The 26586-nt window shown below is 50.9% G+C and overlaps 1 protein-coding gene across 5 annotated transcripts in view; it reads right to left on the minus strand.

The window, feature by feature from the left end:
• NTN1 (netrin 1) overlaps positions 1-26586 on the minus strand; it is a 207451-nt gene that overhangs the window by 99001 nt on the left and 81864 nt on the right. The gene's annotated exons all lie outside the window — the stretch shown is intronic.

Raw genomic sequence — 26586 nt, forward strand, 5'->3', positions numbered from 1 at the left:
AGGGACTGTGCATGTCAGAAGGAGACAGCAGAAATGCCCTGTGGGCAAACATGGGGGATTTATTTGCAGAAAATGAATCCAAATGATCCTTCTGGAATGATGTCCTAAGTTATCAGCTGTAGCTAGGGAAAATGGCCTGGGGACTACCGTCACTTCGTTCTTGTGGACAGATGATGGCTCTCAGCTGAGTGTGTTCTGAATGGGCTTTCGGATCAGTGCTGTGACAGTGGGACAGAGGTGACTTAGCTAAAACACAGCCACTCTTGTGGGTGTCAAAGCCTTTAGGGCAGACCAATCTTCTAAGGAAATGCACCGATACAGCTGTATGCAGCTGGCATCTCTGTGATGGCTGGTGCCAGGAAGTACTGGTTGTTGAGCATTTTGAACATCTCCCCTGGATTTAGGATAATAAGCCACCCCAGTGACTTGCTGGCTCTTTCATGATGCAACTCCCAGGCCAAGAATCAAGCAAGGGAAAGGGGAGGGTCCTGGGATTACAGCTCCTTTGCCCTCACCCTCCAAATCGTTTTGAGTGCCAACAGTGTGGCTGAACACCTGGCTCACTAACAATCAGAGACATTCTCTGCATTACTCTGTCTCCACACCCAGAGGACAGGGCTGCTCAGGGGCCCAAATGTGTCTAAAAACCCACGAGACCTCCAGCCCCACAAACCAGCAGGTTATGGGAGGCAGGAGACGACGGAGCTCTCTCTTGCTGCTTGCTTCAGATTGAGTCCCAAGGTGTTAATATGAAAGGCTGTCCCCTCCTGGAGGCCTCACCCCCAACGCAGGCTGCAGTGTCTGTGCTAGAGCTCTGATGTGTCCAGGAGGTGTGAGGGACTTGCAGGAGCGCTAAGAACAAACGCTAGGCTGTCCCTATGCACCAAGGGAGCACCTGACACCCACCATATCCTTTACGCTTCACTTCCTCCCAGAGGCCGGAATTGCCAGCACCCTTCTGGCTTCCCCCACTTCCTCACCCGCAAAGCACACACCACAGAGGTAAGCAAAAGGGTGCACGAAAGGATGCGGAGGCCTCCAGAGGGTTTCCCAACTATGGACAGCTCAAGCTGCCCACCTAGGGACATCGGAAAAGTGACCTCCTTATCCTTATTCCTGGAGGCACAGCTGGAAAACTGGGACAAACACATTTGTTCTTCTCAATGCCCCACACTGTATAGCTTTACTTTCATCTCACCAAAGGAAGTCATAAAATAAAAAGGATAGAGGATTAAGGTACCTAATTTCACAGTTTATCTACCCAACATTCCCCCAAACAACAGGTGAGGAATGCCCATTTTACAGGTGAGGGCATCGAGGGCCCCAGCTGAGCCCGGTGGCACACAGGGAGCTGGAGCTGGAGCTGTGCTCCGCTGGCGCTCCGAGCCTTCGCATGTTCCTCCTTTGCCAGCTGCACATGGTGGGCGACAGCCCTCCCCCTGGACCTACCCCTGACTTGGATGGCTTTGTGACCAGAACTATTTCAGGCACAAGCATGGCTGGGTGGGGTTGTTTTATGACAATAGTTCCCCTCAGGTAACGTCTTTGGAAATGTTTTTTCTGCACTAAAATTAGGGGGTTTGGGAACCAGACAGGTCCCTTATACAAGTTGGTGGGGTGAGCCTGCATGTGAAAGTCCCACATTTCTTGGCCCTGGTGCTTCTGGCTGCTTTGGATTTGGCTAATTCCCTGGGCGTCCTCTGTAATTCCACAGTAATGTGGCTTTAATTGTCCCCAAAGCAGGCCATTCTTCCTTTATTGTGCAGTAAATTTCCCTCCAGAGTTCAGATTTCATGCGCCTGCTCCAGCCAGGAAGCCAGGAGCCTGGCAGGCCTCAGGGGAGGCGCCACTGTCCTCTCAGCACGGCCAGCCACCCCTTCTCCTCTCTCAGCCCTGGCTGCGGAGATGACCTGGGGCGGCTATCTGGACCCCTGGGGGCGGGGCACGAGGGAGACAAGGCAGAGGACACTGGTCTGTGGTTCTGTCTGGAAAACTAATTAACTTTACAAATGCAAGCAAGCTGCAACAACAGGATTCATTAGGCCAGAGTTGAGACAGGGTTTCATCAACAAATGCCACTGAGGCAAGAGATACAGGGGCTAAGACAGGGCTGGAGGCCTGTTGGAATCTTCCACCTGTGTGACCCCAGCCTCCACCTGCCTTGCTGCCTGTCTGTAAAGGAAGAGCAATCCCGGGCACTGCCTCATCAGATGAGATAAGGCTCCTACAACACGGTGACAGAGGGTGAGCCTGGAGCTGGATGAATGAGTGCAAATCCTGTCTGTCCACACAAGCACAGTGCACTTGACCTTGGGCATGTTTGTTAACCTCTCTGTGCCTCAGTTTCCTTATCTGAGAATGAGGACAATAATGGCATCTATCTGTTAGCAGCGGCTAGCACAGCAGACCAGTAACTGATGTTAGAACCATTCTGACACACAGTTCCAAGCATCTGTGAAAGATCTGCTGGATACAGGGGGCATAAGGCTGAGGTGGTCTGTGCTCTGGGGCAGACAGACACAGGAGCAGAGAACAATACACTCAGGACCCTCCACCAGGGAACATCACAAACCAGCGTCACCAGGGGGGCATGGCTTCCTCAGACCTCAGTCCCTGGGAGGAGCAAGGCCAGCCCATCCCTAAGGGCCCTCGTGGTGTAAGATATGACTATTCTACTACTGGCCTGACGTGGGTTGTGCCCACAGTTTTAAGGGATTCTCATTATGACAACCTTTTCTTTCCAGACATAACCATCTAAAACAGCATCAAGAACGATACAGAAGGGCTAAAAATCTCTCAAGCAGTCAACACTGTGGTTACCAGGTTTGTCTACGAGGATGGGGGCTGGCTAGGCAGCCCCAGAAGGCGCCTCGTGCAGATTCTCCTTATTCTCTGCTTGCATGGGATTCTAACACAGCAAGAAGGGGGAGCTGAAGCTTGACTGTGAGGGAGAAGGCAGAACAGGCAGCGTAAGGATGCCAAGTGAGGGCACTGGAGAAGCAGAGGCCGCCTGCAATACCTCGGCAGGCTCTGGGGCCGGAAAATGAAATGACTGTCAGGTCCCAAGTAGTGGAGTTAGTGGGGCACTCAGAGATAATCCTGTGCACCTCTCACAGTCCAGCTGGGAAAACCCGCCCAGCAGCTTCCAGGGGAGCACCCCCCCCTGCTGCCATCTGAGCTCAGGCCCGGCCACCTCTCCCATCACCTGGCCAGGCCTCTGTTTCTCTCCCCTCCAAACCTGGCCACCACCTTAGATCCGATCAGCGTCCACTTGAATAAATCAGTCAAGTACCAGGGCCCCTGGGTCTGTGACCCTTCATCACCATGACCTCCTCTCTGCTCTCCTGTTCACACAGCCAGCCCTCCTGGAGAAAGTCATGGCCCAGAGAAGCAGATAATCCATGGCCACCAGGCTTCCCAGACGCCACACTTCACTCCTCGTCACCTGCACATCTGAGCTTGGCAGTCCCTTCTCAGTGAGGCCCACCCTCACCACCTACTCAAAATTACACACTCACCACCGTGCCCTCCCACGCCCATCCTCTGCTTTCATTTTCTCTGTAGCACACAACACCTTGGTGCCTACCTATATGTCAAATATTGATATTGCTTATTATATTATCTTACACATGGATGGACATACTTCACATATTTATTCATTTACTGGGCTTCCCTCCCACCCCACCCTGTCTAGGAGGTAAGATCCATGAAGGCAGGAATTTCTCTCTTTTTTTTTTGTCTTTTTTGTTCATTGATATATTCTCAGGGACTAAAACACAGTGCCTGGCACACAGTAACATCGGTCCAGCCAAGAGTGAATGAACCGTCTTTAAGATTCGTCAGTTCTCTCCCACTCCCTGGAATGGCTCCCTATCCCCAACACTCCCCTCGCTCTCTGAAGCTCCAGCCCTACCATCTCCCTCCTCATCTCCGCATTTGCAGTTCCGTGGCCTCACCTCCTACTGCTCAGAGGAAACGGAAGCTCTCAGACAAGACATCCTACATGCTGCTGTTCCCAACCTTGCAGCCCCTTCATGAGAGCATGCACCCTCCTTCCCCATGCACAGCCACCCGCTCCAAGATTTTGGAACTGCCCCCATGTGCCTCTTCAGGAAACATAAACCTCCCCCATCCCTTCCCTCTCAGGCACTCAGCCTTTCCCGGTCCCCGCTGTCCTCTCAGCCTGCTGGAAGTTGTGCCCCCCTGCTGCACCCACCTCCCAGCAGCCACCCCTCCTGGCCTTCCCAGCTCAGCGTCTCCACTGCCTCACCTCGGGCTCATGCCTCAGTCTACTCGGCACTGCCTGCTCTGTCCCTTTCTCCCACCAGAACACACATGCTAAGGCCACCCACAGCCCCGACAATGCAAATCCTAGCCATCCCTTCCATCTCTCCCATTCGGCCTCTCAGCAGTCCTGACGGCACTGCCCCATCTCCTCTGGAAGCCTCTCTTCCTCTGATGTGCATGGCAGCACAGCGCCCAGTTCTCCTCCCACCGCCCTGTCTCCCAGGCTCACCCTTAATCAAAGCTGAAGTTCTTCCAGGAGAAGCTGAGCTTCTCCCCCTTGACTATCTCCCTTGATAATCTCACCCAATTCCACGATCATCTTCCTGGGCAAAAATGACTCCCAGATTTATACCTCTGGTCTAGAAATCTACTTTGAGCTTCTTGCACGCCTATCTAATTGCTGACCCCACATCTCCGATCTCTCAAAGGCACTTCAAATCTAGTGGTCCAAGATCAAAGTCATGATATTCCCCCACCCCAAATCCAGTTGTCTCCAGGGCAAGAGGCGTGATACACCCACAAGTGCAAGCTGGAAATGCAGGAGTCCCCTTTGTCACCTCCCTCTTCCTCAACTCTGTTATCCCCGAGTCCTGCTCACTTGTAAATTTCCAAATCTTCCCCACATCCTTCTGCTTTTTTCCATAGTCTAGTCACCATCTTCCTTGCCCTGCATAGGGGTCATGAATTTGGGACTGAAGCCCTCCTGAAGGCTGGCTCGCGATCATGAATTCTCATGACCATCTTCCCCTCTGTCCAGTGCAGAGGTCAAAACAGGCTGGGCTTCTCTCTCCCTTCTGCCCAGCAGGACAATTTCTCCTGGGCCTTTACCCCCAGTGAGGCCCATCAGGGTCTGAGTTTTGTGTGGCCATCTCCTCTTACACTTCCTGCTTTTATCTCTGATCCCAAGTCACACAGAGCTGTGGCTCCAGGTCACAAGGGTCTGACCTACACCCTCACATCTCAAGCCAGCTCCAAGCTTGTTCACCCTGATCCCACTCTCCCTTGGTGGACCTCAACAGATGCCTGCATTCCCTTGCCTACTCCACGGTGGGTTGGTTTTTTTAAGTTTGTATTTTTTGTTTGTTCATTTTTAAAATATTTCATCCTGTACATTGTTTCTATAACTTTCAGAGGCAGGGCATCGTTTCTGCCATGCTGCCAGAGTGGAGTGCAGTCATTCAGCTGCATGTGATGGCCCCACCACTCCTGAGCTCCCAAGCTCCATTACTGTCTACGGTAATGACCTCCCCTTTCCTGGTGGCCCGGAGCACACACAGCCACACCACCGGATGGACCCGTGAAGGAGCTCACAGCTCTCCTAGATGGCTTGCTAAACTGGTCTGAGCGTATCAGCTTCCACTCTCCAGTGCAGCCAGCAGTTAGCAAACTAAAGGTAATGACCCACGAGCAGGTCACAAGATTGGGTTAGTGGGCTGTGGGACAGCATTAAAAAAAAAAAACAGAAATGAATAGAAAATACCAGGGTGGACCACACAGAGTAAGGGTTCATTAAACTTTTATTTTGGATGGATGGGTGAATAGATGGATGATGGACAGATAGATGTGCTAGGTCATGATTCATGATGGTAAATATATTTTTACTGTGTGTCATGGTCCAAAAATGTGTAATTTAAATTCCACTGAATGTGGTTATGGTTAGTCCTTAACACAAGGGCCATGTTTTATTTCTTTCAATTTCTCTCACCAGACTCAGAAGCATGCTGGGCTCATTGGGGTTCTTGGCAAACATCGAGAGACATGGGACTGACTGAGGGTGAGGCTGAAGCCCTGAGGGGTCGCATGTATCCTTTCTCTTGGGACTGAAATCTGTTAGGTCCCAGAAAGCTCACCTCCTGGACTTTGGTAAGTGAAGGCCACCTGTGTCCTTGCAACAGCCTCACCTTCAACCCAAAAGCCAAGCTTCAGTGAAAATTGGTCTCCTCAGTGCGTGGCCTAGGTGGGGGCTGATAAATGTGTGGGTAGAGAGGGTGGCAGGCCAAGAGATCTGGGCTGCCCATTGGGGTCTCCTACTGCCCACTTCCTGCCTACATCCCACCTGTATGGCATCAGGCCTGGCCTCCCCCCCACCCCCCCACCGCTTCCTTCTGCACCCACTCCACTGCCCAGTGAGTCTAAATGTCTTTTATCAGGCCCCTTGCATGATCAGAAACCTGCCCCAGCTCCACAGGCCTAAAGGACACAACCAATTCCTTAGCTTGGCCGTTGAGGCCCCTCAGAATCTCCACAACCCCCTGTGCCCATCTCACCCCCACACTGCCCTCCACCCTGACGGTCCTCCAGCCCCGCCCACTACTCCCCCAGCCCCAGAAACCTCTTGAGTAAGCCCCTCCCCCCATGGCGTCCACAACGTGACCCAGAGCAGCCGTTGCCCCTGCCTCCCCGACACGCCCCATGCAGAAACAGCACACTCGGGCACACCGCGGGAGGCTGGCCGGGCTCCTGGCCATGGGGGACCTGGGCACACCTGCTGGGAAGCTCAGCGCTGGAGGGTTCCGAGGCCACTATCAGGACTCTCCTCAGGTCTCCGTCTTCAGCCCCCAGGCTCAGGTTCTGACACCCACAAGATCTGGCTGCCCGGCCCCCTGCCTCTGGGACCTAACACAGCAGCCTTGTCTTGCCCAAACTGCCCCCGCACACGGGGCTTATCTCCTCGTGTCTTTCGCATCTTCATTTCCCCACGGTGGCCTGGCTGTCAGCACGCCGGGTGCTCCTGTTCAATAAGTTGGTGAGGATGGATTGAATGACGGCGAGGGGATGCCAGAGCGCAGGTGGGAGCTGGGGTTCGTCTGGCCTGCCCCCACCCACCCACGCAGGGCCTTTGGTGACAACATGTGGTGTAAGGGGGACAGACCAAGGTCAGGGACAGGCTGTCCTGGGTCTAGCATGCAGCCCTGGGGGCGTGGAGTCTCCCGGGGGTGGCGTGCTCCCGTGTTCTCGTGTTCCTGGGAGGACAGAGCCCGAGCACATCGCAGACGAATGCCGGGAGAGGCTGGGACTCTTCCACCATCTAGGCTGCCCCATTATGAGGTCTATTTGGGCTTCCTAGGCCTCGGGCAATATCTCACCACTAAAATTTATGCAAATGAAATAATGAGTAATTTGGGGAAAGGAATGAAATGCTGAGCAGGATCCAAACCAAGCCAGACACCCGCCTGTAGGGGTTTTCAGGTTGAGCAATCATGTTAGAGACAATTTAAAGTCATTCATTGGGAAAAAACACACCCAGGTTCCTGCAAACCAGGCCTGTGGCTTCAGAAGGCTGCTGGCCTCGCTGTGAGAAGCAGAGAGGCCGGGCTGGGGCGGGGCCATGAGACCTGCCTGTTGCTCATGCTCTCCATGACAGGACTAGTGGGGCTTCAGTGGGGCCCGCCCTGAGCAAACTTCAGGGACACATCCTCTGCCCTGGGCATCCTGGAACACCCACCTCATTCCCAGAATCAGACACAGGGAGAGCTCCAGGTCCCAGCCCAGAATGCCTAAAATGCTCACCAACTCTTACTAGCAGAGACATGCCCACACGAGGGATAGGGCACTGTGTTATTTGTTATCCATTCATTCATTCATTCATTCATTCACTCAACTGATCTTCACAAGGCGCCTGCCATGTGCAGGTTCACCTCCAGGTGCTGGGGACACAGCAGGAAACAAATATTCACTCAGCAAACACAGCACTCCTGCTTCATATCATAACTTAGAGTGGGCAGGAGGGAGCATACAAAATGCATAGGAGTTGCCATCACTGGCCTCTCAGTCTGGGAGATTACAGTCTGGTGGGAGGGGGCACAAAGCATGGACAAAATTCAAAATTCCAGGCACTGATAACTTGCGAGGAGGGTTTAGACACTGCAGAGACCATTTTGGATGGAGCAGGCGGAGAAACCTTCATGGAGGAGGTGTCCTGTGAGCCACGCCTTAAAGAATAGATAGGAGCTGGATATGTGGAGGCGGGAGAAAAGCCATCCAGACAGGAAATGACAAAGGAAAACTACAGAACAGTGCTGGGGGCCCTGGAACAGCCAGTCTCTCTCCTGACCTCCAAAGCAGAGAATTAGTCAGAGTGTGGAATCACTTTATTTACAGCTTACCATCCACGTACATTTCTTTTTGGAAACAAAAGAGACCGAGGAAATGGAGAGTGTTCTCATTATGCCCACAGAGAGGAGCAGGGCAGGGATGCGTTGGGAAGGAAAAGATGGAGAGGGTGCTGGGGTCTCAGTGAGGAAGAACCCTGAATCCCATAGGAGCGTGTGGCAGGACTGGAGGGGAGGGTTTGCCCGCTGCTTCCCAGTCCTTTCCCTCTGCCTACAGTGCACGTTCCCAGCTTGCAAGACTTAGGGGCAGCGATGAGGGTAGGCACTTCATAAAGACCAATTTCTTTGGAAAAAAAATACTGTTGCAACCTGAGAGAGTCAGGCAGGTAGGCACATGGGCACTTATTACAGTCTTTTCTTGACTACTTCAGAATAAAATAAATGTTGGTTCTTTTTGGTAAAGACTGAAGAACAGAGGTGAGGGCTCATTCTGCTGACACTAGCCACTGGCCTGGGGCTCGAAAATTCTTGTCCACTTCCTTCAGGAAAGGCTGTCCCTTCCACAGCCTGTGACAGCTTCCCCTTAGTGAGGACTGACTCTAGGAAGCTTCCAGAAAGCACCATGGGTCACAGCACCAGGAAGGTATGAGGGAAGGGGCTCAGCTTGCAGGCAGATGTCACCTACAAGTGCATGTGTGTGTGTGTGTGTGTGTGTGTGTGTGTGCGCGCGCGCGCGCACGCGTGCATTCTTGCAGGGCTGTGACACAACATTTTTGACTGGGTGTGTTCACACTGCAGTCTGGGTATGAGTTGGGCCCAGTCAAGACTCAGTAACATTCAGGTTGGTAAGAGTGGGCTCAGGCCTGGTGCTCTGGTCTCCTAAAAGCAAAGTCAGTCCAGTGCCCTATAACTCTGGAAGCCAAGTCAGATTGCCAGGGAGTGATATCAGGGTCAGACTACTCCAGAGAGCTGCAGAACCTTAATCTGTAGATGAGGTGATGGTGCCATAAGAGGTCAGAATTTCTCTCTGAAGAAAGAGTGGGTCCCACAATCACCATCTGAATCCACAAGTGCCAGGGCTCTTCACAATTCATGGAGAAGTCAATGGGCTCTGAGGACCATGGGGCTCCAGCTGATCCCCTGCTTCAGCGGTCAGGGGAGAGTCTGAGGGTAGCGAAGGACTAAGTAGTTGACCCCTGAGAATACCTAATGAGCAAACTATTGAGAGCAGGAGATAAGCTGAGTCTTCCAAGAACCGGGACAGGATGTGCCAAGGCTCAGAGGCAAGGAGCAGCCATGCATGAGAACAACCTGAGTGTGGCCCGGTGGATGGGAAGGCTGCACACAGGCAGCAGCTGGAGACCCGCACAGAGGCAGGCAAGCATGTGCTGGGGGACCGGGCACGTTCAGACTCAGGTGGCAGTTGCTCTCAAAAGCTTCCTGCAGAATAGGGACCCTCTGGTAGCAAATACAGGCCAGACCAGGCAGGTTCTGAGGATGGGGATGCAAAGACCTGACAAAGGTGAGCCATGACGCAGAGCTGGAGGAGTGGGATGGAGAGGACAGGATGGACCAGGGAGAGTCAGGAGTTAGCAGACACCATGCCTTCCTGGGCCCCTGGAGCAGACGGGAATGCTAGCTTCTGGGTAGAGTGCTTAGAGGGTAACAGGGGTTAGAGGTACCAGAAGGCATGCATGTGGATGGGGTACGTGTCCAGCAGGAATACCCCATGGGCCTGGAACCAGGGACATGCCTCCCAAACTAGACCATTAATTCCCAGAATAAGTCTGCTGACCTCTCACAGGACCCAGGATTGGTCCTGGTGAGGTTCATTTCAGGTCTGCAAATACCTAGCAAGCAACCAGCATGCAAAGATGCCAGGCTTCAAGCTGAAGCTCTGGGCGCCGTGAGGCAGGGGCTGTATCTGCATGCTCACTTGCACCCAGACCAGTCCTGGTAGGACAATGACCAGGAGCATCTGTGTGCTGAACAGGACCCCTGAAAGCACAGGGCAGGGCAGAAGGAATAGCTGGTATTTAGGGTGGGGTGATCATCTAGTCTGATGGTTCTCCATGCTTGCTGCAGATCGGACTCACCTGGAAAGCTTAAAAAAAAAAGTGTGGCCTCCTCACTCCTAGATGGGGAATTGATTAATCTGATTAATTAGTCAAGTGAGGTCCTTGGTAGCTGTTAAAAGCTCCCCAGGTAATTTTAACATAGAAGCAGTGAGACCCTGATGGAGCTAGTCTTTGTTTTCATGACTCAGAGAGACTGGTCTGAAGGCGAGGTGACTGTCACCCCCAGCAATGCAAAGACCAAGGGGAGCAGGGGAGGTGTACCCAGTGATCACTGAGAAGGAACTGGCAAGAAGTCGGTCATTTGAGGGCACAAGGAGAGCTATTATCAGCCCCAGGAGCAAAGAGGTCCTGGCAAACATATTTAAGGGAGAGCCCTATTTCCCCAATTGGTGGGGCTTTTAAACATTCACTGGGAAAGCCCTTTCACAGAATGGAAATGCTAGCCCACAGGCTTTTCAGCTCTGACAAAAACAAAATAGGGGTGCCGGCTCTCACACCCCCACAGTTGCTACAGGTCTTTGGGGAGCCTGCTGAGCAAGACATAAGGCCCCAGCTCAGACACAGCCAGACGGCAGGCGCGAGGGGAAGAAATGACTCTGCCTGCTGGGCTGCTCAGGTCCTTCTGCAGCAAGTGCCACGGCGGCATCTGATCTCCTGGCCACAGCTCAACGGTCCAGCCGAGTGAGGACTGCAGCCAGATCACCTCTCAGAAGGGCAAGTCGGCAAGGAGAGACAAGTGGAGCTGCCAGCTCAGAGCCCGACACCTGCCTTCCCAGTGGCCTCCAGTGGGTGCAACTGGCTGCATCCCTCAGCATCTGCAGGGGCTGTCACCCTCCCCACTGGAGAGATGCAGTCTCAGAGGTCTCTGGAGGGGGTGGGAAGGGGATTAAACAGCTGCCAGGGCCTGGGAGTAGCTGGCATGGCTCTCAGTGATGAACGTGTGGTCAGCAGGGAGGCGGGCGAGGGACCTCATCTCAGGCTGTGAGCGTTTACAATCTGCAGGATTTGGCCAGAACCCTGAACCAATGGCATTTAAATACTCCAGGAGTCAGGCTGGACCACTATCACTCTGACCCTCACTCAAATGGAGCTTTATACTATCAGTGTGGCTGTGTCATTCATTCTCTTGCTGGTTCACTAAACATGCAGGGCAGCCCCATGCCAGACACTGTGCTGGGCCCAAGGGGCACAAAGGTAAACAGCATGTGGTAGCTGGCTTGAAAAGTTCATATGCTGGCAAAGGTGGTAGGCGTGATCTGGGGAGTGGACCCCTGCTAGAGTGGATGGATGTGCAGAGTGTACACTGGGAAGAAGGCAGGGCAATCCAGGAAGTGGAACAGCAGGAGCATGGCTGGAGGTGGGAATGTATAACACTCTGAAAGCACATGGGCTGTTAGCGGACAAAGTGAGGAAATAATGAGCCCAAAAATCTGAGTGTGAGGGGCTAGGAGAGGATCAGAGCGGGTCTGTAGGCCAGGCTAGGGGAAAGGCGATTGGGCAAATACTGTAGAGAAACCACCCAAATACCAGCCTTCCAAAGACCAAAGTGACATGCTCAGGCTTCTAATTAGAAAGAAAATTCAGATGGAGGCTGAGACCATCATTCACTCATCAACAAGGTATCAAGGAAATAATGTGGGCAAAGCAAAGGCCTCAAGGAGGCCAGAGTCTAGCAGAGAAGAGGCTAAAATGGACCACTTCGAAACAGGGTAAATGCCTTCCTTCCTCAAATATTTGTTGAGACCTATGTACCAGGCCCAGGGGATTCAACAGTAAACAGACAAAATTCTCTGTCACTGGTGATTAAAGAGAGACAATCAACGGGGTGCATCAGGAAGTCATTCGGCATGTAAGAGGATGATAAGTACCAAGAAGAAAAATAAAGCAGGAAAGGAGAAGCGGGAATACTGGGTGTTGGAGAGGAGCACTGGGATTTTACACAGGATAGTCACGGAGGCCTCACCAAGTAGATGACACGTGAGGTCACAGTGTGAACCACATGGACCTACAGGGGAAGAGCAGCTCATAAGGAAGAGCCAGTGCAGAGGCCCTGAGACAAGAGTGTGCCTGGCAGCTTGGAGGAACAGCAAGGAGGTTATCATAGGAAGACACACAGGGGACGGGGGCAGGGATGGAGGAGGGGTGCCTAAGCCAGCCCCAGGCAGAGTGAGGGCAGAGGAAACTGCCCATGGATGTTAAGCCAGGGACAGAGCCAAGACACTGAGATAATCGAGACGGATAAGAACCACCACCATGCCGCAGGCCTTGCTAACTCTGGTAGGATGGTGTGGGGCCTGGAGGCCATCCAGGTGTGGGCTGGGGGCCTGCATCAGGGTGGGGCAGTGGAGAACAGAGGAGGAAGCCCACAGGAGGGGTGGGTTAGGTAGACCTGGGGTTGTATGCCAGAACATGAAGAAGGCAGGTGGCTCTGGGATGATCCTGAGGTCTTAGGGACCCAGAGATGTCAGGAACCAAAGGGGAAACCTGGAGTGGCAGCAGCCCTGGGTGGTGGAGTCTGAGGGGCGGCCAACAGGAGGCATCTAGGCATGTCTTTTGGGGACAGAGAGGTCTTCAAACAAGATGGGGAACTCCTGGAGGACAGGCACTGAGCCACACTGAGCCACCCACCCAATCTTTGACCTTCTCCCCCAGCACTCAGGAAAGGGAGGGGAAGGGACACATATCATCCCTGAGCAACTATGACCTGTGAGCAAGGCATGGGTCTCCCTGCCACCTCCCTTAGTCCTCAGGATTATCTCCATCCTGTAGCCAAGGGAACAAGCATGCGGAGAGCTGACCCATGGGAACGGCAGAGCCTCAAGGAAACCGTGTCTGTCCCACCCCAAAGGCTCTGCCCTTCCCACACCGGAGGCGAGACATCCAAACTTGCTGGCTGGCTCATGTCCAGGTAGAGAGCAAGGGAGATGCCATCCTCCAGCCTGACCACGAGTCCCCAGGCTCCCACTGTGGGTGTCCCAGCAAGCCCTTAATGGCTTTCAGGCACAAAGACAGAACTTCTCAGAGGCCCTGAGCACTAGCACGCCGCGGAACTGCTCACAAATCAGGCCGTTTCTTCTAAAACTGGTACCCAAACAGCTGGATCACTGACAAGGCTCATGCTGGCCTGGTAAAGTCATAGCCTTCAAACTCTTGTTGGACCAGGTTTTCTGCATTTCATCCATCGGACATGCATGGTTTAGTGCATTTTGTCATCTCTGGAACCACCCTTGGCCAGGTGGTGACTTGGGAATCACCCGTGAACTACTCAGTAGGCTGCCCATGAACTCCCAAACCTGCAGCATGGAAGATAACAGCGTAGAAAACACAGGCTCCACCGACTCAGAGTCAGCAGAGATTCACGGAGGCAAACGCTGAGTGTGATGTGGTTTGGGGGGAATACTGGCTTCATTTACATTTTCCTTTTAACATATGCACAAACCTTAAACTTACAAGAGCCTTAGACATGATGAAATTCACTGGGCCACTCAGAAGGGCTGGGGCCAGAGTACGCTGCATCCTCCCAGGGAAGAAAGTGACCCAGGGAGTGAAAGTCACCAGTGGCAGCTGCACGCAGACAGAAGGTATGCCTGAGACTCACAAGTCGGCATTCTTTCCACTGCGTCGGCTGGCTGGCCCCGCCACCACTCCTGACTGCTCTGCCCTCCATGAGGACCGGCTCTTTGGGGCCTTGCAGGTAAAGTGCCTTTTAACGAGGCCTGGGGAGGCCCAGGCTCACCATCCTCTGGAACCTAGCAAGTAGTGATCCCCTGAATGGCGACGCCAACAGAGCCACTGTAAACCCAGCTCCACAGTGGCTGGAGTGCTTTTCAATTTCCTCAGGTCTGAGCTCTGCAAAGACATGATTGAGGGTGTTAATCTGGGCCCTCACTTTTTGCTGGACTAGGTTATGAAAGTGAAGTGTTGCCCCAGATAGTGTTACTGCTGAAGGGAGCTTGGGGATCACAGAGCTGGCACCCTGATTTTGCAAGGGAAGAAATGAGGCCCTCGCCCAGGTCACACAGGGCAACATCGAGATGGGGCTACAGGCCCCTTGGTTTACTTTCTTCTGGTCCATTCAATAATGATAAACAATCCAACGGGATTTATTTATTTATTTATCTATTCATTCATTCATTCATTCATTTATTTATTTATGAATGACCTCAGGGACCACTTCTTTCTGTCCTTTCAGTGCCTAGAAATTCCAGGAAGATTCTGAGGCCTTGGGAACAGGGCAGGGATGGAACATTCTAGCAGTGCCACAGGAGAGGCAAGAGACTCTCTAGGGGCATACCAAGGCGACCAGGCACACAAGGACCTTGGGTTCCTCCTCTTCCCCAGGAAAATGTCCTTGGATTTGAATCCAAGGAAAATGTCCAGGTCAGCCTTAGGTTTCGCTGGAGAAAATTCACCAAAAAACAGGACTCTGAGGCAAGGTGGGGATGCAAGAGAGGATGAGGATCATTTCCTCAGCTTTGCTCTGAGGATAAGGGGAAATTCAGGGGCCACGTATAGATAGCACAGGGAGCCCCCGTCCCTCCCTCCAGCTGGCTCCTTGGCCCAGGGCCGCCAGCCAGAGCACCGTGTTCACGCTCACCCTTCACAGCCGCCTCCCCCCCTCTGCCGCTTGTCAGTGAACCATAGGAACAGCTCCGCAGGGGGCAACGGGAGTGGCAGCTCCTGCCCTGGACTCCAGAGGCCAAGATGGCTTGGGATACCCTTTGGTGAACATAAGCTTTTTCTTCTTGATTCCTAGGATTAATGCAAACCCCAAGCCACTCTTGTCTCACTCATTAATAAAATCATTGGTGGTGGTATGTTTTCTTGGGAGACTTTCCACTGTTCCCCCAGAGCTGGGCTGCAGGAAGTCTGAGGTACCTGGTATGTGCCTCTCCAGCCCCCTGAGCCCACAGTGGCTTTTAAAGTCAAGCCCAGCAGAGGCTGAGAATAACCAGGGAAATCAGGTGGTGCAGTCCGGGCCCTTCTCCTCTGCATCTGCCACCCACTTTGAGCATCCTGCTTTCCAGCCTGCACCAGGCTTTCTAGGGCCACCAATTTGGAACAAAGAAGTCACTGCTCTTGCCCTTCACCATGGAACCCATATCCTCCAGCAAGTGGCACCAAGTTCTGGAGTCGCACAAACGCTTGAGGACTCATGGGCTATTTCTCTCTTTCCTTTTGCTCTACAAGCAACCTGCCAAGTTCTGGTGGCACTGCCTCCCATCCGGATTCCAAATGTGCCCACTTCTCTGCATCACCCCTTCTGCACACAAGCCTCCAACATCTCTCAGCAGGAAACTCCCAAGGCCTCTTCCCTGCTTTCTACAGAGCAGCCAGGGTGGTCTCATGAAAACAGGATCATAACACTGCTCAGCTCAACACACACCCTTAGCTTCCCTTTACATTTGGAATAAAATCCAAATGCCTTCTCTGGCCTCCCACCATCTGGCCCCTGCTCACCGCTCTGATCCCGTCTCCCTGCCCAGCTTCCCTCCTCCCACATGCTCCACCCTTGGCTGCCTTCTCCAGGCTGTGCATGGGACACACGGCAGCCTGCTGTGCAGCCTCAGCGCCAGGGGAAATGGAGCCTGTCGGTCCCTCACTCAAACACCCATCCTGGTTGCACACTGTTTAAACACAAGCCCCCTGTAGCTGAGGTCTGTGGGCCTCCACAGCTTGATGCCCTGGAGGCCACGGCCCCCCAGTGCACCTGCACATTTCCCCTGGCGTACATGTCCCCTGTGGCTCCCAGTCCCCTTGGACCAGGCGTCTGAGCTGAACTCCAGGTCCTCCTACTTCCCATCACTCTCGCCACTGCCCCTGGCACCTAAGCCAGGAAGTCCGGGAGCCAGGCAAGGGCACCGCCGAGGGGCCACACTGGGTTTCTAAGCCCCTTTACGTGCCAACCACCTTTGGCATCCCTTCAATTTTCGCTTCCCTCAACAGCCAAATGATTTCGTCTCCACTCCTGATGGCCCATTAGCCCTTCACCTCTAGGACACCCCCCTCACTGCATCCTCATAAAATGCCTTAAATGCTATGTTCTCTCTTTCAAAGGTATTCCCCTTGTCTCCACTCCATTCCTTACCCACCCATGCACCCTGACTCTGCTTTGGAGTCAGGCTGACGGGATGACTCTTGGCCTTGTTGCGTGTCAGCAGGACACCCTTTGGCAGGTTACTTAAGACTCCCAGAGCTGAGGGTTTCTCAATTGGGAAACAGACACAACACCTAATTTAAAGGTTGGGGAAGATTACATCAGGTAACATGGTAACGGGCCAGGCACAACAAGGCATAGTTGTAACTTGTATTGGTAATATTACTAATAGGTGTTTACTGGGCTTCCACTCCATGGAATATGGTAGGATGGTAAAGGCAGAAAAGGACAGGAGGCTCTCACTGAGCTTGCAGTGCACTGGAAGTTCGGGACATGCACCCACATAACTGCGTGACCGCAAACACGGAGCATGTGTCGGGCACTAGAAAATGTTCACACCTACTGACTCATCTAATCCTCCCATCAGCCCTGTGGAGCACCGCCCCCGTTTTACAGATGAGGGAACTGAGGCACAGAAAAACGAAGCCACTTGTCCAAGTATCACAGAAGGTACAGAATCGGGTTCAAACCGATGGAGTCAGGTCCCAGGGTCTGAGACTGCAACCACTTGGCTCTGGTGCCGTAACTAACAGGATCAAGGCAAACACTAAGAAAGCAGGTTTCCTTCAACCCCGCACAGCATCTGCCGCTGTTCGGGCACAAAGTAGGCAGGTGCTCAGTAATTAAACTATGATCTGTGGTCAGGAGGCCTCTGCAGGATTTCCACTTCTTCATCCGGCTACAGCCTCATAGGCCTCCTCACCACCGTCACTGTCAACATCGGCCTCATTGTCGGGACGGGAAGCGCAGCCGAGTACGGTCTGAGTGGCCCAGGCCTGTATTAGGCCCTGCACAAGCTGTGGCCGAGGAGCTCTTGGCGTCTGGGCAGACCACCCAGCAGGCTTCCCACCCACACGCTCCCTCTGAGCTCAGGAAGTGGAATCCAGAGAGAAGCTGGGGGGAGAAGGGCCCAGGAGGACGTGTCTGTCCCCCTGACTGTCATGGCAACAGCCCAGGGATGGGAGCAAGGAAGGGGTGTCTTCCCCCCCCCCGACCCCGAGCTCCTTGTCCTCCACACATTTCCACCCTGAATTCCCCACCTTGGGAAGGAAAGAGCCAGGACTGCGCCCGGCACACCCAATTAGGGAGGAAAGGCATCTAGGAGGCAGAGAACATGAGTCAGCAGAGGGGGGCGGCTGATTTTTAAGAAAAACGGATGTGATTATGTGATTCAGTGGAGCTGAGTGCCGGGAGCTGACACAGAGCTGCCTTTCCTGGGTACTGGGCACGGTGTGAGGCTCACAGGCCGGGGAAGAGCGGAACACCGCTGATGGACCCAAGCACTTGCTGGTCCAAAAAGACAAAGTCACTGAACTCAGGATCCCTGAAGAAAAGCTTTAAAAAAATACAGGTTATTTACCCTCGCCAGGACTTGGTAGAACACTATGAACAGTCATTTGCTTTTTGTGTGGGGCACTGAGTTCACAAACCCTCCCAAGTCTTCAAGTGTATCGTGAGCCATGAGAATCAAAACACTGTGAGCTGGCATAAGAATAAAGAGGAAACTTAATCAAATAGAAAGTCCAAAACAAGACCTATTTATATCATAAAATGGGGGGAATTTGGGGGAAAAAAGGACAGATTGGGTAATAAGTGGTGCTGAGGCAACTAGTTTGCCATTCAAGATACATAATGCTTATACTCTCCTTTCATACTTCCTACCAAGATATTTTGGACAGATTTAAAGGTTGTATGTATAAAGCGAATTTGCAAAAATTACGGAAAGAAAAAGTAAGTAAATATATAATCTTGGTTCAAGAAGGCCTTTCTAAAGGATGACTCTAAAAGCAAAAACCATAAAACATAAATCTCACTATATGACAGCTCTAAACTTTGTTTATCAAAAACCACCACAAATGTTTAAATTTCAAGAACAATAAAATCAATAACAACCTGAGAGAAATTTCTTTAAGGCAAAAGATAGACAAAAAAAAATCACAATCCATTAAGGAAAAAAATGAACTCTTACTAGAAAATATATGAATGCCCCACTAGGTAAGCCACAGAAGATAAAGTCAGGAAAAAAGTTCAACCCTTTGATTGAAAACAATGAAATAACACTTTCGTCTTCCAGGTTGGCCAATATTTTTTAGAGAAATTCATACCCAATATACATGAGGAAACAGGGATAAGCACTCCACACACTGAATCAGGATGATTTGGGGAAGAGCAATGATACAGTTTGTATTCAAAGTGTTAAAAATGCACTTTTTCTCTGACCGAGCAATTCCAGGTAGAAATTTATCCTCATGGAACACTGACAATGGCACAAAGATCAATTTAGAAGGACACCCAGAACAACAAAGCTTAGGGTGCAAAAATCTACAAACAGCCCAAATGTCCAAATTTAAAGGCCTTACAAACTGAGTCCTGGTACATCCACAGATAACAACACTCTGCAGCCATGCAGAACTACAGAGTAGAAGACAATTCAATATATTAAGTATAAAGTAGTGTGATTGCATATTACAGAAACATACACACATAGTAAAATGTGTACAAGGTGATACTCTGGGGTGTTCATCCCTCAGGCTGGAAGGATTAACTGTTGCATTTTCTTCTAACTTTTCTACAATGAACAGGCACTGCCTTTGTACATGAAAAACAACAAAAAGATAGCTGAATCAGGAACGGAACTGCCAGATTGGGAGTTGGGTTTATACCTTAACAACCAGCTTGCCCTTGGTCCGTAATGCTCCCCTAGACCCACTCATTTGTTCTAGGGCAACTTCACCCCCGAGTCTGGTCAGCAGTATCACTGAGAAATAAAAGCCACTGTTCCCAACCCAAAACCTCCCAGCCAAGTCACTATTTGCTAGTTATGAACCAAACCTGTAGGGCCTTTGGGCTGTAAGGAAGTGTTACTGCTAAAAAAAAAATGTAATTCTGCAACTAGATCCCTAGAGCCCCAGACACATACAGCCCGAGAAAGATAATAACCTCTTGGCACTGACCAGGTCATATTACAGCTTTCCCGTATTCAAGGGGCACTGATAAACTGGAGAGCATCAGGGCAAGTGACTGAGACAGTGAGAGGCCTGGAAATGGTCACGGGGGGACTGGTGTGGGGAAGCAGGTGTGATCACCCTGGGGCAGTGGAGGGAAGGCTGTTTTGTGGAGGTGGGAGGGCACCTGTTGTGCAGGATCCAGAACTGCCCACCCAGGGCTGGGCCTTGGTGTGGCTGAGCAGAGGAGGGACGCTGCAGATCACATTCCAACACCAGAAGGGATGGGAGAGGCAGCAGAGCCCCCACGGAGTGCATGTGGGCAAGCACAAATTATCCCAGGGCCACAATAATAACCAGAGGTGTGCGCAGAAACACTGAGAGGTCCCAGAGAGAACATGAGTGCCTGCGTGCAGCAGGGAAACCCAGAGAGTAAGCACGCTTTGAGCAGGCAAGATTAACAATGACGGGGAGGAAATCAACAGGATGAGACATAATTGCCAAATATACTTCGGAAGGAAAATTAACTCCCCTCAGCACATCAAGGAAAGGGAGTGGCCAGAGAGATGCTGGTTCAAGGGAAAAAGGGAAAACCCTGGGGACATAAACCTGAATATAAGTGGCTTTAGGAAAAGGAGAAAGCTGTTATTGGGGAGGAGACAGGAGTTTTATCTTATCACCTTTGGCGTCATTAACAAGCTGGCTGTGGGGACCCAGTTCTATGACTGGCTCATACTTCATGGGAATTTTAACTGTGACATCTAGCTATCTCTCCGAGAGTCCATCTGGACCACTGGCATCCTAATTTTTCCTCACCCCACATGGCCCTGTATTGAAACAGGGCCGACCTCCCTCCTGATCCCACCATGTGGGTGACATATATAGCCTGGTGGCTTAACCCTCAAAGGCCCCTGATCAGCTCCTTTCTTGAGGCTCACAACAGGTCTCCAAGGAGAGCCAAAGATGCCCTTGAATTGCTGAGGTCAAACCAAACCTGAGTTCAATGATCGCCAAGGACCGATTGAAATCTTGGAAAGACATGAGTATTTTTAAGGAAAAATAAAAGGAAAAAGGCTTATACAGAGCCAAACGGCCACCTGAGCAGCAGGCAGCTGGTATAGAACAACCTGGGGATGATGTACCCACAGAGAGGACACAGCACAAGACGGGTCTCACCGTGATGTGATGGAGTGGAGTAGGGCAGGATTTGGGGCATCCTGAGGGGGCTCCCACCAGCACTGCACGGGCCAGCACACCTGCCAGCAGCCTCTTGGGGGACTGAGGGTAAACAGAAGCCAAATTCTGGGCAGCATCGGTAGCTAAAGGCAGCCAGGGCTGCAGAGGCAGGTGCCCTGCCAGAAGTACTTAGGGAAAACCAAGTTGGAAAGGGTCAGGTGGGCGTTTGGCCTGTGTGGGGTGGCAGACCTTCCTTCCAGCCTCCCTCTGAGTAGGGGAGTATTTGAAGAAAACATAAAGCCACCCATTGGCTATTTATGCAGCACCCCCAAGTCCTTAGCACAAGTAGGCAAGAAGTCTGGCATGCCCAGTCCTGGGGAATTTCCCTAACAGTGACCTACACAGCACTTCCTGCATGCAAAAACGAACTTGCCTATTAAAATGGGCAAAGGGTCTGAGTAGACATTTCCTCAGACAAGACATACAAATAGCCAATAAGCACATGAAAAGAGGCTTGCCATCACTAGCCATAAGGGAAATGTAAACCAAAACCACAAGGAGCTATGACTGCATACCCACAAGGATGGCTAGAATCAAAAAAGGCAAACGTTAACAAGTACTGTGGAGGATATGGGTAAAGTGGGCCCCTCACACATTCCTGGTGGGAATGAAAAATGGTGCAGTCACTTTGGGAAACAGTATGGCGGTTCCTCAAAAAGTTAAACATGAAGGTCCCATATGACCCCGAAATGCCACTCCTGGATATATACCCAAGAGAAACAGTACATGGCCACACAAAAACCCACACACGAACATTCACAGAAGCATTATTCATAATAGCACAAAAAGGGCAACCCAAATGTTCATCAACTGTCCATGAATGGGTAAATAAAACATGGTATATCCATGTAATGGAATATGCTCAGCCATAAAAAGGATGAGGTTCTGATACACGCTGCTTCATGAATGAACCTGGAAACCAGTAAGCTGAATGAAAGAAGCCAGTCACACAAAAACCCACATGATATATGAGTCTACTTACATTAAATGCCCAGAATAAGCAAATCTACAGACAGAAAGTAGATTAGTGGTTGCCTAGGGCTGGGAAAGGGGATGGGTGGGTGGGAGGAAATGGGGAGTGCCAGCTAATGAGTACAGCATTTCTTTTTGGGGTGATGTAAATTGATTGTGGAGATGGTTGCACAATTCTGAGCATACAAAACACCATTGAACTGTATACTTTAAATGGTGCACTATATATAATGTATGTGAACTATGTGAATTATACCTCAATAAAGCTGTCTTTAAAAAGAACTAAATTAACCCTCATATCCCTTTGAGGTAGGCACTGACATCAGCCCCCTTTCACAGATGAGGAAACTGAGGCACAAAGAGTAACCTGCCCCCAGTCACTTGGAAAGTGGCAGAGCCAGAATGTGAACCCAGGCAGTGTGTACCCAGTGGACACACTCAAATTTTGCTGGAAATTGCTTGTAGCCCGAGATAGGGCACCTGTCCCTCTCACCTACAACATGGAGGGGACAAAGGGGAGCTGGTTCCACCCCTCTCTGTCCTTTCTAAAGAGGGTTCCTTTCCCTGCTGTGGACAGTGTCCCCACCCAAAGGTCTGGGGTCAAGGTCAGGTGGGGCATAAGCCCTGCAATGTCTTCTCAAGGCAATAACTCACTGCTGCTGGGCACAGACCAAACGCCGTGGCTCTGTCTGAGGCTCTGTCTGTTCTCATGCTTCAGAAATGAGCAGGTCTAATTCTTGGGCTCACCAGCCATTCCCAAACGCTCCACCCCAATGCTCAACCTTCCCTTGGGAAGCACAGTGCCTCTGCCCTTCCTCTGCCAGGCAGCTCCCTTTCCCAGCTCCCAAAGACAATCCGCTTTATGTCCTCTCTGCCTCGCTGCCCGTCTCTCGGCTTTCTCTCTATTCACACGCCGTTTCCTCAGACGCTGCATTTTTTCCTATAACATCATGTCTGATCCAGACTCTCCTAAAAGCACCCTTTCACGCCTCAAAGCTCCCCAGGGTGTTGCTCCCCGCTGGGCTGGACCTGCACCGAGGCCCCTCCTCTGTCTCCAGCAAGTGGGGACACCCCAGCTGGAGTGTCCATCTCCCCCACATCTCATTTAGGAAGTCACAATACACATTTTCCTATCAAAAGCAACCCCTTGTACCTCAGCCACAAATCCTTCCAGAAAGCAGATAAGATACCCCTCAATCAGCAATACATAAAATAATTAAGATGTACTCAACACTTAAAAACATTTGCATCCCATCCGTGTCCTTGAATATAATAGTCTCCCACCTTCTACTTCTTGTCGACCTTCAAAGTCCTACCTTCTCTATCACCTTTTTGGAGGGGGACAAGAGGTAGTTTTCCACAGGTTCTATTAAAGGGCAGTCCCCAAGCAATACAAACAAGACTCTGCACTGCAAGGCAACTGGAAGCTGACCTTCTGGAACCTTCCAAAGTGACAATGAGGACATGATGGACAGGGACATTTCCTGGCCCCAGTTTTCAAGCTGAGGCAAGCACTGTCTTCCTCAGCTCCACAGAAAGGCCTGAGAGTTCAGCTTTGGAAATAAAACACAGGGAAACCAGGGAGGAGACATGGAGGGGAAGGGGGGAGCTCAGGAGGAAGCCCCCTGCCATCACAGTGGCCCCTTCCATGGTTCATAGAATCACACAGCTAGTAGACTCCAGAAATCATCCAATTTGACTTTCTGGAGCAAAAGACAGGGCTGTTGAGACCCAGGGAAGTAAGGGACCTGCCAAAGGCTGCCTGGCTAATTGGTGGGCAGGTGGGTCGAAACTCAGGGCTGCTTCCTGACCCCACAGGGGCTCTGCCCACCCCACGGGACTACCCGCCCTGGCCAAGAAGCACCTGCTCCACCGTGCTGTGTGCAGTGCTTTGCAGAGCCACTTGCCTATGTGGACAAGGGTCTGAAAGGCTCTGGCCTCTTCTCCAAGAACAACAGAGCCCTCGCGAGCACCAAGAAGTGATGCGCTTGGTTAACCAAAAAAGATGATGAGACCCACAGGCGGCTTTCCCAGGCCTCTAAGAAGCTTCCACAATCTGAGAGACATTGAAGAAAGGGCCACCCAGCCTGTCCTTGGAGCCTCCACACTGTCAGTTCATGTTTGTTTTGTTTATGAGAAAAAAATCTCCGACAGCTCAGGAGGGAGACATGAGGTCCCTTCCTCTGAGGCTTTGGAGATGGTGAGCACCTCCCCCCTATGGCCTTCCAGGCTCTGCTCCATAGCACACAGGGCAGCCAAGGGCAGTGAGCAACATCAGAGGCTGCCCAGCACCTCTAGAACCTCATCGCGGCCTGTTGTCTCTGGGGGCTGCAGCCACGGGAAATGTCCAAGGCGTGTGTCACCGCCCCTGGGGGAAAGATGAGTCAGTGTGCAGGCCTCATTTCTGCCTGCCTTCTTTCCTTCTTTCCTTCTGAGGCCTCCCGATTGTGTTTGTTAAGCTGGTTTTTAAATTAACTCTGGCACACATGAGTGGAAGCATTTATCAAATCCTCCAGACTTCAGCCGGGATCTGTCCAGCTCCAGAAACCTCTGTGGACAAGGACACCATCTCAGCAGGGACACGGCTTTATTTCCTGACATCAGCTCTGAGAAGGAAAATATTTAACTGGTCAGCAGGATGCCCTGGGGAGGTGTACAAAGCTGGCACCAACTTAGAGGGTCTTTGGAGACCCCTGCAGAACTATCTCCATTTCATACACTCCCATCCAAAGCTCAAAGGTTTTCTCAAAAGCCTTGAACTTACTGAATCAATCTCAACACACCTCTGGTCCACCCAAATGAATGAGTTCAAGTTCACAAGCTCTTCATTCTCTTTCCCTGAACCCTCCCATGTGCCACGTTGTCACCCTTGAGAAGCTCATGTGGGAGGAGGGCAGGAGACCCGAGAACATGGGGGTGTGATGGTGGGCGGGGTCTGTGATGACAGACAGAGCTTTCAGCCTCACCAGGGCCTGGTGCACTGGGTCCCTCAGGCACGCCCACCACATCTCCCCCTCCCACCCCGGGAAGAATGCTCAGAGCATCTCACACAAGCCACCTACTGTGTTGGGTTCTAGAAATACAAAGACTGCCCTCAGGTGGTTCACAGTCTCCTAAACAGACACAAACACAAAGTGCTGCCAGTCAGGGAGGAAGCAGGCGCTAGGGGAAAACAGAGGAGGAAGTGTTTCCTAACAGTTTTCCTTGGTAGTGCTTTTATCTCCTTACCCCACTTGAATTTTCCTAACATCCATATATTTTTGCAAAACATCAAACACTACAGAAACATAGGCATGTTGTACACTAAAAGTAACTTCTATCCCTCTAAATACTTTAATGCAGTCATCCATCTAAGTGATAATCAGACTTGACCTTTTTCTAAGTAAGCATATGTATGTTTCTTAAAAAAAAGACATTAAAAACTTACCATAAAGCTCATAATACTTTAAATCCTGCTTGTTTTTCCTTACTGCTTCCAAGACAAAAAAGCATAATGCACACTCTCTCAGTAGCTGAATCATACACATTTCACTTTGTGGTTATATTATAATTTATTTAGTCTATTGTTGGACATGTTCTTTGCTCCTCGCTGTGGGCTCTCTGGATTTTGATGCTTCAATTAACTTTGTAGCTTCCTTGTAATCTTTCCCTATATTCTAGCTCCACTTCCATCTTATCCTGTTGCCTTTTAATCTCAAACTGTCCTCTACTGAGGAATGCTGGCTTCGGTTGCACAAAGTATGTGTCTTCTTATAATTTGTGTGTGTCAATTTCCTGACATTTGCTCCCAGATCCTGCAGTACAATCATTTTCAGAGGCGGGCTCTTTCAAATGCAGTTGATTCTTGTTATTCATGGTAGTTATATTCTATTAAGTTGTTGGGAACACTCAATTAGCAAATACTGAACCACTGCTCCTAAAGGAAATACTGGGTTAGGAGCCTATGAGCTTCTGGTCACAACGTTTTCACAGATGAATATGTAACCTTGTTTTATGTATATTTCTGTTTAAAGACACCTTCTTTAATACATACTGTTAATTCATTAGCATTGTACTCATGGCCAATGCCATTATAATTCACACCTGAAGGAAGCTTATTCGACACACATATTTTCTCTATAAGGCACATCCCAGCCTTCTTGTGCTCAGAAACACTAGACAGCACTTAAACATACACTTGGAGGCCATTTTTACTATTGAAATCACCACAGTGTTAAATATGGAAATATTTAAAATTGAAATCACCACAAAAGCACAAAAATTCAAAAAAACGTGGCACCAAGTAGACTGCAAAAGGGCCATGTTTGCAGCATGAGAGCTGAACTAAGAAGGTGGAGTTCTACCTTGTTCACCCTCAGCTGGGATTGTGTACACTGGATCTCAAATTCTTCACTGTTCTACCGATTGTTTAAGGCATTACAAATAAATTTTAGTGAATAGGTAAATTCGCAAATATGGAATCCACAAATAATGAAAGTCAAAAATACTATTCTTTTTCCTTGGTTCTGCTCTATTTTTGCTAGGTGTCCTGTTTTCCCTTTACTTATCTTCAAAAGGGCAGGATCTGTACAAGCTTAATATATGTTTACAGACAGAGTAGGTCCCATCTTGGCCCAGTTTTGCAGGGGTACAAACACCTGCTCATCTCCATGGTGGGGACAGGTTAATGGCCATTTCCAAGGGTCTACCTGGCTTATACCTGCTTATCCCAAGGGGCATATTCCTTTAGACCCACTGCCTGTTTCCTGGAACTCTGACTAAATGAATAATGTGATAAACTGCAATGTCTAGCATGTGTGGCTACTCCTCTCCAGGGGAGATGGCACCTCACAGAACATGCTGCCTCTCTCAGAATGTAC

Source organism: Manis pentadactyla, chromosome 4 (genome assembly GCF_030020395.1).
Source record: "Manis pentadactyla isolate mManPen7 chromosome 4, mManPen7.hap1, whole genome shotgun sequence".
In the NCBI taxonomy this organism is placed as follows: Eukaryota; Metazoa; Chordata; class Mammalia; order Pholidota; family Manidae; genus Manis; species Manis pentadactyla.